Here is a 15,550-nt window from a genome sequence, read left to right as displayed (position 1 = left end):
ATTGAACTGAACTGAACTGAACTGAATTGAACTGAACTGAATTGAACTGAAATGAACTGAAATGAATAGTGATACTTCCTCCGTTTTTTTTAGATGTTACACTTTCTATTTTAGGAAGTTTTAAATTTGATGTTACACTTTTATTTTTTGTAATAACTTCTCTCTATCTCTCTCCTATCACATGTTCACATGGGATCCTTTTGTTTTTCATTATCTCTATCTCTCTCCTCTCCAAAAATTACCTAGGAGTCCGTGATTTGAAAAGTGTAACATCTAATAAAAAACGGAGGAAGTATGTGAGAGTAAAAGTATTATTAAGAGCTGAACTGAACTGAACTGAACTGATCTGAACTGAACTGATCTGAACTAAACTGAATTGAATTGAACTGAACTGAACTGAAAATAAGCTGGGGAGAACAGGCCCTTAGTTTTGGTACCAAATTTTTTTTGTCTTTTTGTGTGAGATGCCAAAATAACATCTCACTATGAGACGCCAATACTTTCTCGGATTATAAAACTGTCGAAGATCCAAGTCCCCATTCTTTTGGATTGAACTTCATTAAACTGAAATAATAATAATAACAATAATGATAATAATAATAATAATAATAATAATAATAATAATAATAATAATAATAATTTATTAATTGAAATGAACTAAACTGAAAATAAGTCCAAAAGAGTATGACATAATTCTATAAAAATTAATAATTTAAACAACCAAACCACCATGTTAAACTAGAGGTGTCAAAAACTGGATCGACCCACGGGTGAACCCGCATGCAACCCAAACCCAACCTGTTTCGAGCCGAGAGTGGTCGGTTGGAAAGCCGACCCATTCCGACCCAGCGTTCACTGTGCCGAGTTTAACCCGTGGAATTGGTAACCAAACCTGAGTTGCGCCGACCTAGTTGACCGGTGCCCAGTTGCACCCGTGAACAACGACCCAGACCCAACATGTTTCTGACCCTAAATAACCCGCACCCAACTTCACGCGCCAATGACCCAGTTTATCCTACCCAGTTATCACCCAACCAGTTACCACCCAACCCAGTTACCACCCAACCCAGTTACCACCCAACCCAGTTATGACCCAACCCATTTATGACCCAATCCAATTTCGACCCAACCCAGTTACCACCCGACCCAACTAATTATATGTGTATATATATATATATATATATATATATATATATATATATATATATATATATATATATATATTGTTGACCCTTGAGTTTTGAAGATGACCTAACCACAAAAGACATAGTATATTTTATTTATGTTGTTGCAAGGTAATTCATGCTCGAGCTAAGGGAATACTTGATTGAAGATTAAAGCGGAGAATTAATCAAGATCGAAGTAAAGATGTTCGAGAAATGAAGAATCAAGCATGGAATGAAGATTAGAATACATTAGGGTATTTATTAATCTTCTTGTTAAGGTTGAGTAATAGCTTTATTAAGTTCATGGTGAATTCTCAAAGGAACTTGGTTCTGTTCCCATGAAAGGAACAGACCTGGCACTATAGGAACAAGGCTTAGGAACAAGACTTAATAATTACGGAACAAGACTTTAAAACTAATTTAGGAACTACTAAGTGACTAATATTGTGCGCCTAAAGTATTTGTGTGCCTAATATAGTTGTTAGAGTTTTTATGGATAATTTGACCAAGATCCATAATTTTAGGAAGTTAGTTTAAGTTTGTTAGGAAAAGATTTTAAATAGATTTTCTGATTTTAAAATCTCTGATTTTCAAATCTTATCTTTTTAAAATATATATTTTATCTTTTATATTTTATTTAAAAGATTTAGTTTTCGAAAAATATTATTTCCGGTTTTTAAGAGCTTCGGATTTTTCGAAATAAAAAATCTGTTTTTCGGTTTTTGTAAAAGATTTCGAAAAAGATTTTTTCTCCTAAAAACTAGCTAAAGGATTTTTATTTATTTATTTCCTAAATTCTAGCTTACACGCCTAAGTGATTTACTGCTTCAAGTTTATGGAGTTAGTGGATTTAGTGGCATAATTAATTATCCTCCAAGTATTTAATTAAATTAAATAAGATTAATTATTCTTCAAGTTTGCAAAACCACGTACTTTGTTACTGCTTCTATGGAATGAAGTAATGGGTTAGTGGATGATGTACATGACTTAGAATAAATAATTTAATTTAATTAAATTAATTAGAAATCATGGAGAACATGTGATAATGGTCTAAGTTAGTTGAAAATCATGTCTTGTCTTAAAGTCTATAAATAGACGCCTAATTCACTTGAGAAAAATTGTGTCTGACTTAGTTAATTTGTCTTAAGTTATCTAAAGTGTCAGTGCCTTTCCTTAAGAGAATTCATACTTACATTAATCGAGTTTTTATTACTCTTCCATTGTTTTTACAAAGTGTATTTTTGAGAAAAAGGGTTTGAGTGAACTCTTGTAAGTGTGAGAAAGCTTTGAGTGAAACAAAGAAAAGAGAAAGAGAAGAGAAAGGAACTTCGAGTGAAGTTTGAGAGAAAACGTCAGTTGTTGGGAATTGTCGTTGGGAACTTGAGTTGAGTGACTTAAGTTGAAAAATCGAGAGAAAAGTAATAGGTTGTAATCAGAGTTGTTTTGGCCTATTATAGTGGAAAGTTGTTTAAAAATCCCTTGTGGTCGAGGTTGTTTCTTCCTACTAGGCCTAGGAGGTTTTTCCTCGTAAAATCTCTCGTGTTCCCATTGTTTGTTCCCAAGTTTACTTTTAATTCCGCAAAAAGTAGTGCTTATTCTCTCACTATAATTCACCCCCCCTCTTATAGTGCTCATATTATACAACAATTGGTATCAGAGCGGGAACTCTAATATTCAGGAAACCCTGTTGAGTTCAAGATCTTGAAAAATATGAATACTAGAGAGAAACTGGAAGAAGGGTACTCTACGCGGAGGCCACCAATGTTCAATGGTAAGTTTTACACTTAGTGGAAGAACACAATGGAGATCTTTATCAAAGCCGACAACTACCAGGTATGGAGAGTCATAGAGGTAGGTGATTTTGAAGTCACTACCACTAATGACAAGAATGAGGTAATTCCTAAATCTATATCTGATTTTGATAAAGCTGATTTCGAAAAGATGGAAATTAATGCTCTTGCTATAAAATTGCTTCATTGTGGTCTTGGTCCTCATGAACACAATCGTGTCATGGGATGTAAAACCGTAAAACAAATTTGGGATCTTCTTGAAGTCACTCATGAAGGTACGAGTGAAGTTTTTTTTTTTTTTGAATAGTAAAATTAATTCATTAGTAAAAAGTCATACGACATCTACATAAGCAATCGAATCAAACAAATACATAAGTTGAATCAAACAAAAGTTTCCTTCATAAAACCTACGATCGTCAAACAAATCTTGCAATGTGGAACATCTCCCGCTTATATCGCTGGAAAATACAGCCTTGTTGGAGAGACAATCTAACGATCCCTTGTAGTCGTGAGGATGATTTCCATCGGATTCATCTGACCGTATTCGAAAAATTGATAACCTTTGTGATCCCGCATAATTCTTCACCAACAAAATAATTTCACGGCAATCCATTAAATAAATCTAGTATCCCGGATTGTAACCTGTAGAAATTCCCCCTCTAAAAGAGGAGAAAAACCCTGTCTTTCGAAGGAGGTCGAAAAACCTTGTCTTTCGAAGGAGATCGAAAAACCTTTTCTTACGAAGGAGATCGAAAACCCTGTCTTTCGAGGGAGAAATCGTTATTGGAAACCTAAAAACAAATAAAAAAAACAAAGGTGGGGGCTTTCCAACGGTAAAAACCGATGGAAGCCCCTTTAAAAATCAACAATGGAGGCTAGGGTTTTTGAAAGTAGAGAGGAGAGAGGGGAGAGAGAAAAAAAAGGGTATTTGCTATATCTCCTTTAGGTAAGGTACGAGTGAAGTTAAGAGATCAAAAATAGATCTTTTGATGAACCAATATGAACTTTTTCAAATGAAATCAAAAGAGTCTATCCAAGATATGTTTACACGCTTTACTAATATAATTAATGAGCTAACATCTCTTGGTAAAGTGATTACATCTGAGGAACAGGTACGAAAGGTCCTAAGGAGCCTTCCTAGGGATCGTTGGATGGCTAAGGTAACTGCCTTACAGGAAACTAAGGACTTTACTAAGTTCAATTTGGAACAACTTGCTGGTTCCCTCATGACTCATGAGTTGCAATTGGACAATGAGAATGGAGATATGTCCAAGCAAAAGTCGATTGCCTTAAAAGCTGATGAAAGTGAAGGCTCAGAAACAGATGAAGAAGAATCTGCTCTCATGGTCCGAAAATTCAAAAGAATGTTTAGGAACATGAAGAAAGGTGATACAAAGGTAAGAATAAGAAATATTCTAACAAACTTGTTTGTCATAAGTGTGGCAGTTCTGAGCACTTCATCAAGGATTGTCCCCAATGGGAACAAGAAAAAGGCAAAGGAAGGGAACAGAGCAGAGATAGGAACAAAGAATACAAAAAATCCTATACTCGATCTGACATGAAGAAAGCTATGGTTGCTGCATGGGGAGACTCTGACTCTGAGGAAGAAGATGATCCTCAACCAAATGAGGAGACTGCAAACTTCTGTCTTATGGCTCTTGACAATTCCGAATCTGATGAAGAGATTGAATCTCTTGAGGCAAGTCTAGACACCATCAAAACTCGTCTTAATTCTTTAAGTAAAGAAAAATTATTTGAGTTTATTGTTGACGCTGTAAATGATTGCAAAGATGAAACCATTAAACTAAAACAATGTCAAAATGCTTTAAGTGTAGCAAAGGAACATACCTCTTGGCTTAAAAGTGTTCGAGTTGATATTGAGAAAAGATTTTTCGAATTGTTTGACAAAAATCTTAAATTAAAAGAGGATTTCGAAAATCTTAAAAATGAGAACTACTTGTTGAGCCTTGAGTTGTCACAACTAAAAGAGTTTGTTCCTGAAGTAAGTTCATTTGACATTAAGTCAGTTCCCTTGCAAAGTTTTAAATCTGAAATAAACGAATTGAAAAATCATGTTTCATTTTTGGAAATTGAAAATAAAGAACTTGAAGGGGAACTGACCAAATGAGAAATGAAAAGAAAATGCTACCTATTCCAAACTGGATTAAGAACCCTCAAACAAAACGAACTGAAGGTCTTGGTTTTAATCACAAAAAGAATTTGAAAAACCTAAAAAGAGATTGATTTACCAAGTGATAAAGTTTGTATGTTTTGTGGGAACACTGGTCATTTTAGGAACTCTTGTCCTAAAAGACTTGGCGATCAATGAGAACTTGGAAACAAGTAAAGTAATTTGGAAAAAGAAATCTATTGTTCCTGAAGGAAAGGAACCCAAGAAAGATTGGGTTCCTAACTCTAACAATTAGTTTTCTTGCAGGTTGGAGTGAGGGGGAACAACACATGGTACCTAGACAGTGGTTGTTCTAAGCATATGACTGGAGATAAATCAAGATTTCTCTCACTCTCAGCCTACAATGGTGGAAGTGTGACTTTTGGTGACAACAAGAAAGGTAACATAGTTGCCATGGGCAAAGTTGGTAAGTCATCGTCACATTCCATAGAAAATGTGTTTCTAGTTGATGGATTAAAGCATAACTTGTTAAGTATATCCCAATTCTGTGATAGAGGGAACTGTGTGAAGTTTAATAGTGAAAAATGTTTGATAGTCAACAATAGCACAAAGGATATCATTTTGGAAGGAACAAGGAAAGGGAACACATATGTTGTGGATCTCAACCTTGTTCCCAAAAACAAATTCACATGCCTTAGTGTTATTGATGATGATTCATCTTATGGCACAAGCGTCTAGGTCATGCTAGCTTTTCCTTGCTTGACAAACTGCGTTCTAAAGAACTAGTTTTAGGTTTACCCTCTACTAAGTTTCATTTAGATCATGTTGTGATGCATGCGCAAAAGGCAAGCATGTTAGGTCCTCTTTCAAGTCCAAAATGTGGTGAGTACCACAAGACCTTTAGAGTTAATACATATGGATTTATGTGGACCTATGAGGATACAAAGTAGAAGTGGAAAGAAATATGTGTTAGTAATTGTAGATGACTTCTCTAGATTTACTTGGGTTATTTTTCTTTCTAGCAAGGACGAGACTTATGATGAGTTCCTTGTCTTTGCAAAGAAAGTACAAAATTTGAGTGGTCATAAGTTACTTCACCTTAGATCCGACCATGGTAAAGAGTTTGAAAATTATAAGTTCGATGACTTTAGCAGAGACAATGGATTAGATCACAATTTCTCAGCCCCTAGAACACCTCAACAAAATGGTGTTGTTGAAAGGAAGAATAGAACACTAGAAGAGATGGCTAGGACTATGTTGATAGCTAGTGGACTTCCTAAAAACTTTTGGGCAGAAGCTGTGAATACTGCTTGTCACATTATAAATCGAGCCATGGTAAGACCTTTATTAAATAAAACGCCCTATGAGTTGTATTTTGGTAAAAAGCCCAATATTACATATTTCAGAACATTTGGATGTAAATGTTTTGTTCATAATAATGGGAAACAAAATATTGGAAAATTTGATGCTAGAAGTGAAGAAGCTATTCTTAGGATATTCTTCTAGTAGCAAGGCTTATAGAGTGTATAATAAAAGGTCTATGTGTGTAGAAGAAAGTGTGCATGTTATTTTTGATGAAACAGATAAATTTGATGCAAGCACACAGGTTGAAGATGACTTCGAAATAGGATTGACAAAAGACCTAAGTCTTATTGATGAGACTTTGGAAGACGAAGTCATGGGAACAAAGCCAAGGGAACAACATCCTGTTCCTGTTCCCAATGAGGAAGAAGAGGAACTAAGTGATGATGCACTAGTGAATGAATCCACTATTGTTGAACCTGGTTCCCAAGTACAGGAAATGAAGATGATCAAGGAAACCAAGTTTCCATCCAGGATTTCCAACCAAAACCTTGGAAAACTCATCGTTCCCATCCTGTGGAACTAATAATCAGTGACATAAATAAGGGAACTCAAACGAGATCTCAATTGAAAAACTTTTGTGCTTTTCATGCTTTTCTTTCTATGTTGGAACCTAGGAATCATGAAGAAGCTCTCACTGATGCTGATTGGATCGTAGCAATGCAGGATGAACTTCATCAATTTGAAAGAAACAAAGTTTGGCACCTTGAACCTAAGCCTAAACATAACAAGGTTATTGGTTTAAAGTGGGTGTTTCGAAACAAATTAGATGAGTTCGGAACTATCATAAGAAACAAGGCCAGGTTAGTTGTGAAAGGATACAATCAACAGGAAGGCATTGATTATGAAGAAACTTTTGCTCCAGTTGCAAGATTGGAAGCAATTAGAATCTTCATAGCTTTTGCTGCCTTCATGGGTTTCAAATTGTATCAAATGGATGTAAAATGTGCTTTTCTAAATGGTTATCTTAATGAGGAGGTATTTGTAGAACAACCTCCAGGTTTTGAAAATAAAGAATTTCCTAATCATGTCTTTAAGCTTGACAAAGCTCTTTATGGGTTAAAGCAAGCTCCAAGAGCATGGTATGAAAGACTTTCTAAGTTCCTTCTTGAAAATGAGTTTAAAAGAGGAAAATTGGATCGAACCTTGTTTTTAAAATCAAAAGGAAAACATTTATTAGTTGTTCAAATATATGTTGATGATATTATATTTGGTGCACTAATGAATCTTTGTGCAAGGACTTTGCTAATCTCATGAGTAAAGAATTTGAAATGAGTATGATGGGTGAGCTCAACTTCTTCTTGGGGTTGCAAATCAAGCAAACAGAAGAAGGAATCTACATCCATCAACAAAATACATAAAGGAACTATTGAAAAAGTATGGTTTGGAAGCATCCAAAGTTAATCATACACCTATGGGAATCTCAACCAGATTGGATGAAGATTCTATAGGAACAAGTGTGGATCAAACCAAAATCGAGGTATGATTGGCTCATTACTATATCTAACTGCAAGTCGTCCTGATATTGCTTTCAGTGTAGGTTATGTGCAAGGTTTCAAGCCAATCCAAAGGAATCTCATCTCACAGCTGTGAAGAGAATCCTAAGATACCTCAAGGGAACAGATGATTTAAGCCTATTCTATTCGAGGAGTGATACCTTTGAATTGAAAGGATTTGCGGATGCTGACTATGCAGGAGATCTGGTCAATAGAAAGAGTACATCAGGTATGGTTCAGTTCCTTAGTCATAGTTTAGTTTCTTGGAGCACCAAGAAGCAAAACACAGTTGCTTTATCTACAGCAGAGGCTGAATATGTTGCAGCAGCAGCATGTTGTTCCCAAATGCTATGGATAAAACAACAACTACGTGACTATGGAATCTACTTTGAATGTGTTCCCATCTATTGTGATAATACTAGTGCTATTAGTATTTCTAAAGATCCCGTACACCATTCAAGAGTCAAACACATCCATATTAGGCATCACTTTCTGAAAGATAATGTTAGAAAAGGGTCTTATTAAAATGGAATTCTGTGAGACTGAACGTCAAATTGCAGATATCTTGACAAAACCCTTAAATAGAGATAGGTTTGAGAAATTGAGACTTGAACTTGGCTTAATAAATTGAAATGATTGCTACATTATTCCCCTTTGTGTTAATTCTTTGGCATTATGTCTTGATGTGCATTTTTGATGTTTTTATTTGCTTAAATACATCACAATTCTTATATGATTATTTCATATGTATAAGTAAAAATGTCTGAAAACTGCTCACCAATGTCCAATAATATTCCCCTTATTGTTCATAGGACAATTCTATGCCTTAAGTGATAACAAAGGATTAAAAGAATTAATGGAGTTCCAAAGTAGCAAAATTTCATTGTTCCATTCACTGTTCCCAAACGCTGTTCCCAATTCCCAGCGTATTAGAGTTAGATTTTTTTTTCAAAATTCGAAAAAACCAAAAATATTTGTTCAGATTTTATTTCCTAAAAAATCTGATTTTTCCTTATATCTCTCAAGTTAGTTGAAGATATTTCTTTTAAGATTTTTTTTAAACACGTGTAAATACACGGTTTTATGTTATTCTTTCCTTAAACAAAACAAATTTTTTTCCTTCCTTCTCATAAAACCGAAAATTACTCCACAAATATGACTACCAAAAACACTCATCACTCTCTCTCCTCCCACAAAGCCGAAAAACCCTCTCCTTCATCCTCTAAAATTGAATCACCAACACCCATGGATATTTCTCCAAATTCTTCATCAAGAATTCTAAGGAAAAGGAAGAAACAAGAAGAATCGGTTGAAATGGAGGTTGAAGAAGCTCATGCAACTAGTGAGGGGGAATCAGATGTTCCCGAGAGAGGAACAACTCGGTTGTTCGAAAAAATTCCACGGCAACTAGGTATGTGCATGGACTTTTTATTGATGTTTCTTGGTGCAAAAGAGTAAACTTTCGTCAATTACTTAATATGATTAAGTTTCAAGGTTGGGAAAATCTTTTTGTGAAATGTTATGGAAATAGTTTGATTCCTAAATTGATGGAGAATTTTGTGAAAACTTTTCCATGGATGAAGAAGGAAATTGTTCCACTTGGTGAAAGGAACTCAAATTGATTTTAATGCTAAAATTTGGGTAAACTGCTTGGTGTTCCCGTGAGAGGAACAGATGTGTTATTTCAAGAAACAACGTGGTTCTATCCATTTTCGGACATTTCCTTTGATCAATTGATTGTTAAGTATGAGGTCAAAAGGAAAAACATTTCTTGACCTAATCTTCTTTCCCCTTATCACAAAATTTTGTTTCACATCCTCAAGAAAGCTTTATTGCCTCGCTTTCCAAACGTGCTCAAGTTAGCATGTTGGATTTAATTTACATTCATTGTCTTGCTCTCACAAACACATAAACTTTCCTTCCTTAATGATTCAACATTTGAGTCATTGCATTGAAAATGGATTTGTTGTTGGCTATGGAGCCTTAGTAACCGAAATTCTACTTAAGTTTAAAGTGAAAATTTCGGGAACTCAGTCCATAAGTGTGTCCACGGGAAATATGTTGAATGTGCGTGCCTTGAATAACTTAAATGTTTGTGTTGTGAATGGAGAAGTTATTAAAGGGCGTGCTAATCTTGATGATGATGAGGATGATGATGAGGTGATGAATGATGGAAGAAGAAGAAGAAGAAAAAGAAGTTGAAGAGAAGAAAATCGAAAAAGAAAAAGAAAAGAAAAATCAAAAAGAAAAGAAAATTGAAAAAGAAAAAGAAGAAACTAAAAGAAAGGGAAGAAGGTGGTTGATGAGGTGGTGAAACCGGTTATGAAGAGCACTAGAGCTAGTCAAAGGGTTCAAAAATGAAAGTGCTTAATTTTCCTATTCTTGATGCCGAAGAAAGTTGTGAGGAAGATGAAGTAAAGGTGATTGATAGGGAAGATTATGAATCTAACCTACCTCCTTCTAGGGAACCGACTCCTGTTCCCATGGAAACCAATCCTCCTTTTCCTCCATCTCCACAAAAATCTGCCTCACCCTCTACCCTAGCACCACAAGATGATTCTATCCCTCCCTCTACCTCAAAACCCTCCTGTTCTGTTCCTAAAGCTAAGGAAACAGTTGGTGTTCCCATTCTAGAGGAACAACCTGCTGTTCCCAAACCAAAGGAACAAACCGAAACCCAAGCCTTCTCAAGCTCCCTCGACTTCTCAAAATCCTACCATTGGTTCTACATATACTCTAGCTCATGCTAGAAGGTTGGATTCTTTGTTTTCCTTGGTTATGGGTCATTCGGAAGCAATGATGGAGTTTGCTACGGAAGCTAAGGATTTAAATGGGTTGGTAAAAGGGGTTATGAGCAAAGTTGACAAAGCCTTGGATGGACAACAGAGATAATGGCTCGGCTTGGTGAACTTTCTTCCTCATTCAAGCTATGAACTCAAGATTGTTGAAGTTGGAAGAATTGTGCTCAAGGGAAATGATACATGGCCGAAAATCATCAAGAAGTGATGGCAAAGCTTCATGATGTGGTGGAAGAAGTAGAACAACCTCCCTCTCCTAAACTAAACTTTTCTCATTTAGCTTGTTTTATTTTGTGTGGGAACATGAACTTTGTTTAATATTTGTCTTTTCTATCCTTCTCCTTTAATCATGCTACAATGGAACTTCTTGGTTTGCTTAATTCTAAGTTTGATCTTTTTGCATGTGTGCGTCTAAATGAATGGCTAATATTCTTGGATTGCGGTTTTTGAGAGTTGAATGCTTTATTTGCTTATACTAACCAACTTATTTCTTACAAGTTTGGTGGTGTGATGTGTTTAGTGAATAATATCATCTTTTTGAAATCGTGGACTATGTTTTTGAAGATGCCAAAGGGGGAAAGATAAGGCAAATCAGAGTAAATTTTTTTTGTCATGAATTATGTTCTCATATTTCGACTTTACAAAATAAAATAACGAGTCTATAATTAATTTAACTTGGTTACATACTTTGTTAAAATTATTTTTATATGACTTATATATATTATTTTTAGTATATGCCTTTTGTTGCCATCTTCAAAAAGGGGGAAATTGTTGACCCTTGAGTTTTGAAGATGACCTAACCACAAAAGACATAGTATATTTTATTTATGTTGTTGCAAGGTAATTCATGCTCGAGCTAAGAGAATACTTGATTGAAGATTAAAGCGGAGAATTAATCAAGATCGAAGTAAAGATGTTCGAGAAATGAAGAATCAAGCATGGAATGAAGATTAGAATACATTAGGGTATTTATTAATCTTCTTGTTAAGGTTGAGTAATAGCTTTATTAAGTTCGTGGTGAATTCTCAAAGGAACTTGGTTCTGTTCCCATGAAAGGAACAGACCTGGCACTATAGGAACAAGGCTTAGGAACAAGACTTAATAATTAGGGAACAAGACTTTAAAACTAATTTAGGAACTCTAAGTGACTAATATTGTGCGCCTAAGTATTTGTGCCCAATATAGTTGTTAGAGTTTTTAGGGATAATTTGACTAAGATCCATAATTTTAGGAAGTTAGTTTAAGTTTGTTAGGAAAAGATTTTAAATAGATTTTCTGATTTTAAAATCTCTGATTTTCAAATCTTATCTTTTTAAAATATAATTTTATCTTTTATATTTTATTTAAAAGATTTAGTTTTCGAAAAATATTATTTCCGGTTTTTAAAGTTTCGGATTTTTCGAAATAAAAATCTGTTTTCCGGTTTTAAAAAGATTTTGAAAAAGAATTTTTTCCTAAAAACTAGCTAAAGGATTTTTATTTATTTATTTCCTAATTTCTAGCTTACACGCCTAAAGTGATTTACTGCTTCAAGTTCATGGAGTTAGTGGATTTAGTGGCATAAGTTAATTATCCTCCAAGTATTTAATTAAATTAAATAAGATTAATTATTCTCCAAGTTTGCAAAACCACGTATTTGTTACTGCTTCTATGAATGAAGTAATGGTTAGTGGATGATGTACATGACTTAGAATAAATAATTTAATTTAATTAATTAATTAGAAATCATGGAGAACATGTGATAATGGTCTAAGTTAGTGGAAATCATGTCTTGTCTTAAAAGTCTATAAATAGACGCCTAATTCACTTGAGAAAAATTGTGTCTGACTTAGTTAATTTGTCTTAAGTTATCTAAAGTGTCAGTGCCTTTCCTTAAGAGAATTCATACTTACATTAATCGAGTTTTTATTACTCTTCCATTGTTTTACAAAGTGTATTTTTGAGAAAAAGGGTTTGAGTGAACTCTTGTAAGTGTGAGAAAGCTTTGAGTGAAACAAGAGAAAGAGAAAGAGAAAGAGAAAGGAACTTCGAGTGAAGTTTGAGAGAAAACGTCAGTTGTTGGGAACTGTCGTTGGGAACTTGAGTTGAGTGACTTAAGTTGAGAATCGAGAGAAAAGTAATAGGTTGTAATCAGAGTTGTTTTGGCCTATTATAGTGGAAAGTTGTTTAAAATCCCTTGTGGTCGAGGTGTTTCTTCCTACTAGGCCTAGGAGGTTTTTCCTCGTAAAATCTCTCGTGTTCCCATTGTTTGTTCCCAAGTTTACTTTTAATTCCGCAAAAAGTAGTGCTTATTCTCTCACTATAATTCACCCCCCCTCTTATAGTGCTCATATTATACAACATATATATATATAATTAAGTATTTTTAATTACTATTTAAGCCAAATTTTCAATTAAAGCACTATTAAATAAGAAAACTGAAAATTAATAATAAACTATGAAAAACTAACCTGCTATAACACAGGGAAGGTCGCTCCGGCTGTAAAGAATGATAGTGGCGGCAGTTAACTGAATAGAGGAGTGAAAACTGCAGGAAAACCCGTCAATGGAGGAGAGGGCTGAGAGTCGCACGAAAACCCTTCGCCCAAACCCAGATTTGAAAAAATGGAAGCCTTATCAATGAAAACCACCGGTTTTGGGCCGAAATTCGAACACTTGTCGTCGCCTCGTCGGAAACCACCGACTTTGGGCCGAGAATCAAACACTTGTGTGAGAGAGTGAGAGAGTGCAGGAATAGAGAGAGAGAAAGTGAGAGAGACGAGAGAGAAAGAGTGTAAGTGTGAGAGAGAATCCTGTGTTTTTTATTCAGATCTGGAGTAGCTCTATTGCTGTGGTTTCAAGCAAGAACCATAGCAATAGATTAAAATAATAATTTTTAATAATATTTTAATTTATTGTTGTGGTTCTTGCCAAAATTCGCAGCAATAGATCTGGTCAAATAGTCGACGTAATTTCAAAAAAAATCTCGTTGAAACCATATTAATGCGGTTTCTGGCCAAAACCGCATCAATAGATTTGTTTTATATTTTACCTTTTCTTTTCACGTCATTTATTACTGCGTATGGGTAGAATAACAGCAATAGCACCGCAGTAATAAGCAATTATTCTACTAGTGTTGGCAAGAGTCAGTGCCCGAATAAGCCTGATGAGTTGAAGCGAATAAGTAGCATACCTTATGCTTCAGCTATAGGATCTATCATGTATGTCATGATAAGTACTCGATCAGATGTTGCATATGCCTTAAGCATGTGTAGCAGGTTCCAAACAAATCCAGGAGAAGTACTTGAGGAGGACTAAAGGCATGTTCTTAGTCTATGGAGGAGAAAGTGAGTTGGTTGTTAAAGGTTATAATGATGCGAGCTTTCAAATCGATAGAGATGACTATCGCTCTCAGTCAGGGTATGTCTTTTGTCTAAATGGAAGACCAGATAGCTGGAAGAGCTCAAAGCAAAGCACTGTCGTAGACTCTATGATTTAGCAGCGGTTGAAGCAGCTAAGGAAGCAATTTGGATAAAGAAGTTCTTGACAGAGCTAGATATCAAACCTAGTGCACTAGAGGGGATTGAGTTGTTCTGTGATAACAATGGTGCTATTACACAAGCAAAAGAACTGAGATCACATAACAAATCCAAGCATGTAATGAGGAAATATCACCTTATTCGGGAGATAGTTGACATGAAGGATGTCAGAATATGCAAAGTTCACACGGATGAGAACGTGGTTGATCCGCTCACTAAACCACTACCTCAACCCAAGCATGAGTGTCACATAATAAAGTTTTGTCTTATTTAATTTTGGTTTAGTATTAAATAAAATGTCCAAGATATATTCTGAATTCAATATTTTTGTCAAATATGTGATTCGATGAATAAAACACCATAAGTGAACTGAATTCATAGAATATTCGAGTTCCTAATCTAAGTCATTAAATTGGACATAAATGACTTATTAAAATATTAGCATATAATATTTATTGATAGTGTCGTTTCATGGGCTATGGGAACATGGAGATGTTTAGTCAATCACATGGATATGTATAGTTGATAGAATGACGAAGAGCATACTTCTTACCACTCAAATTTTGAATCCACATGGATATGAAACACCACTCAAATTTTGAACTCTCTTTGCAAAGACGAGGAGCTCATCATATGTTTCGTCCTTGCTAGAAAGAAAAATAACCCAAGTAAATCTAGAGTAATCATCAATAATAACTAGCACATACTTCTTACCACTTCTACTTTGAATCCTCATAGGTCCACACAAGTCCATATGAATCAATTTTAATGGTCTCATGGTACTTACAATATTCTTTTATTTAAAAGAGGATCTAACATGATTACCTTTAGCACAAGCATCACAAACACGATCTATATGAAACTTAATAGAAGGTTGACCCAAGACTAGATCTTTTGATTGAAGTTTGACAAGCAAAGAAAAAAATAGCATGTTCAAGACGCATATGCCACAAGAGAGGATCATCATCAATAACACTAAGGCATGTCAAATTATTTTTGGTAACAAAGTTAAGATCCATAACATATGTGTTCCTTTTCCTTGTTCCTGCTAAAACGACACCCCTTGTGCTTTTGTTAATGATCAAACATTTATCACTAGTAAATTTAACATAGTTTCCCTTATCACAAAACTGGGAAATACTCAATAGATTATGCTTTACTCCATCAACTAGAAAATCATTATCTATGGAATGTGACAGTGACTTGCCAACTTTACCCATGGCAACTATGTTACCTTTCATGTTGTCACCAAAAGTATCACTTCCACCATCACAGGCAGAGAGTGAGAG

The sequence above is a fragment of the Beta vulgaris genome, chromosome 8 (assembly GCF_026745355.1).
Source record: "Beta vulgaris subsp. vulgaris cultivar EL10 chromosome 8, EL10.2, whole genome shotgun sequence".
NCBI classification, from domain to species: domain Eukaryota; kingdom Viridiplantae; phylum Streptophyta; class Magnoliopsida; order Caryophyllales; family Amaranthaceae; genus Beta; species Beta vulgaris.
The sequence above is the reverse complement of the archived record's forward strand: the minus strand, read 5'-3'. Positions refer to the sequence as shown.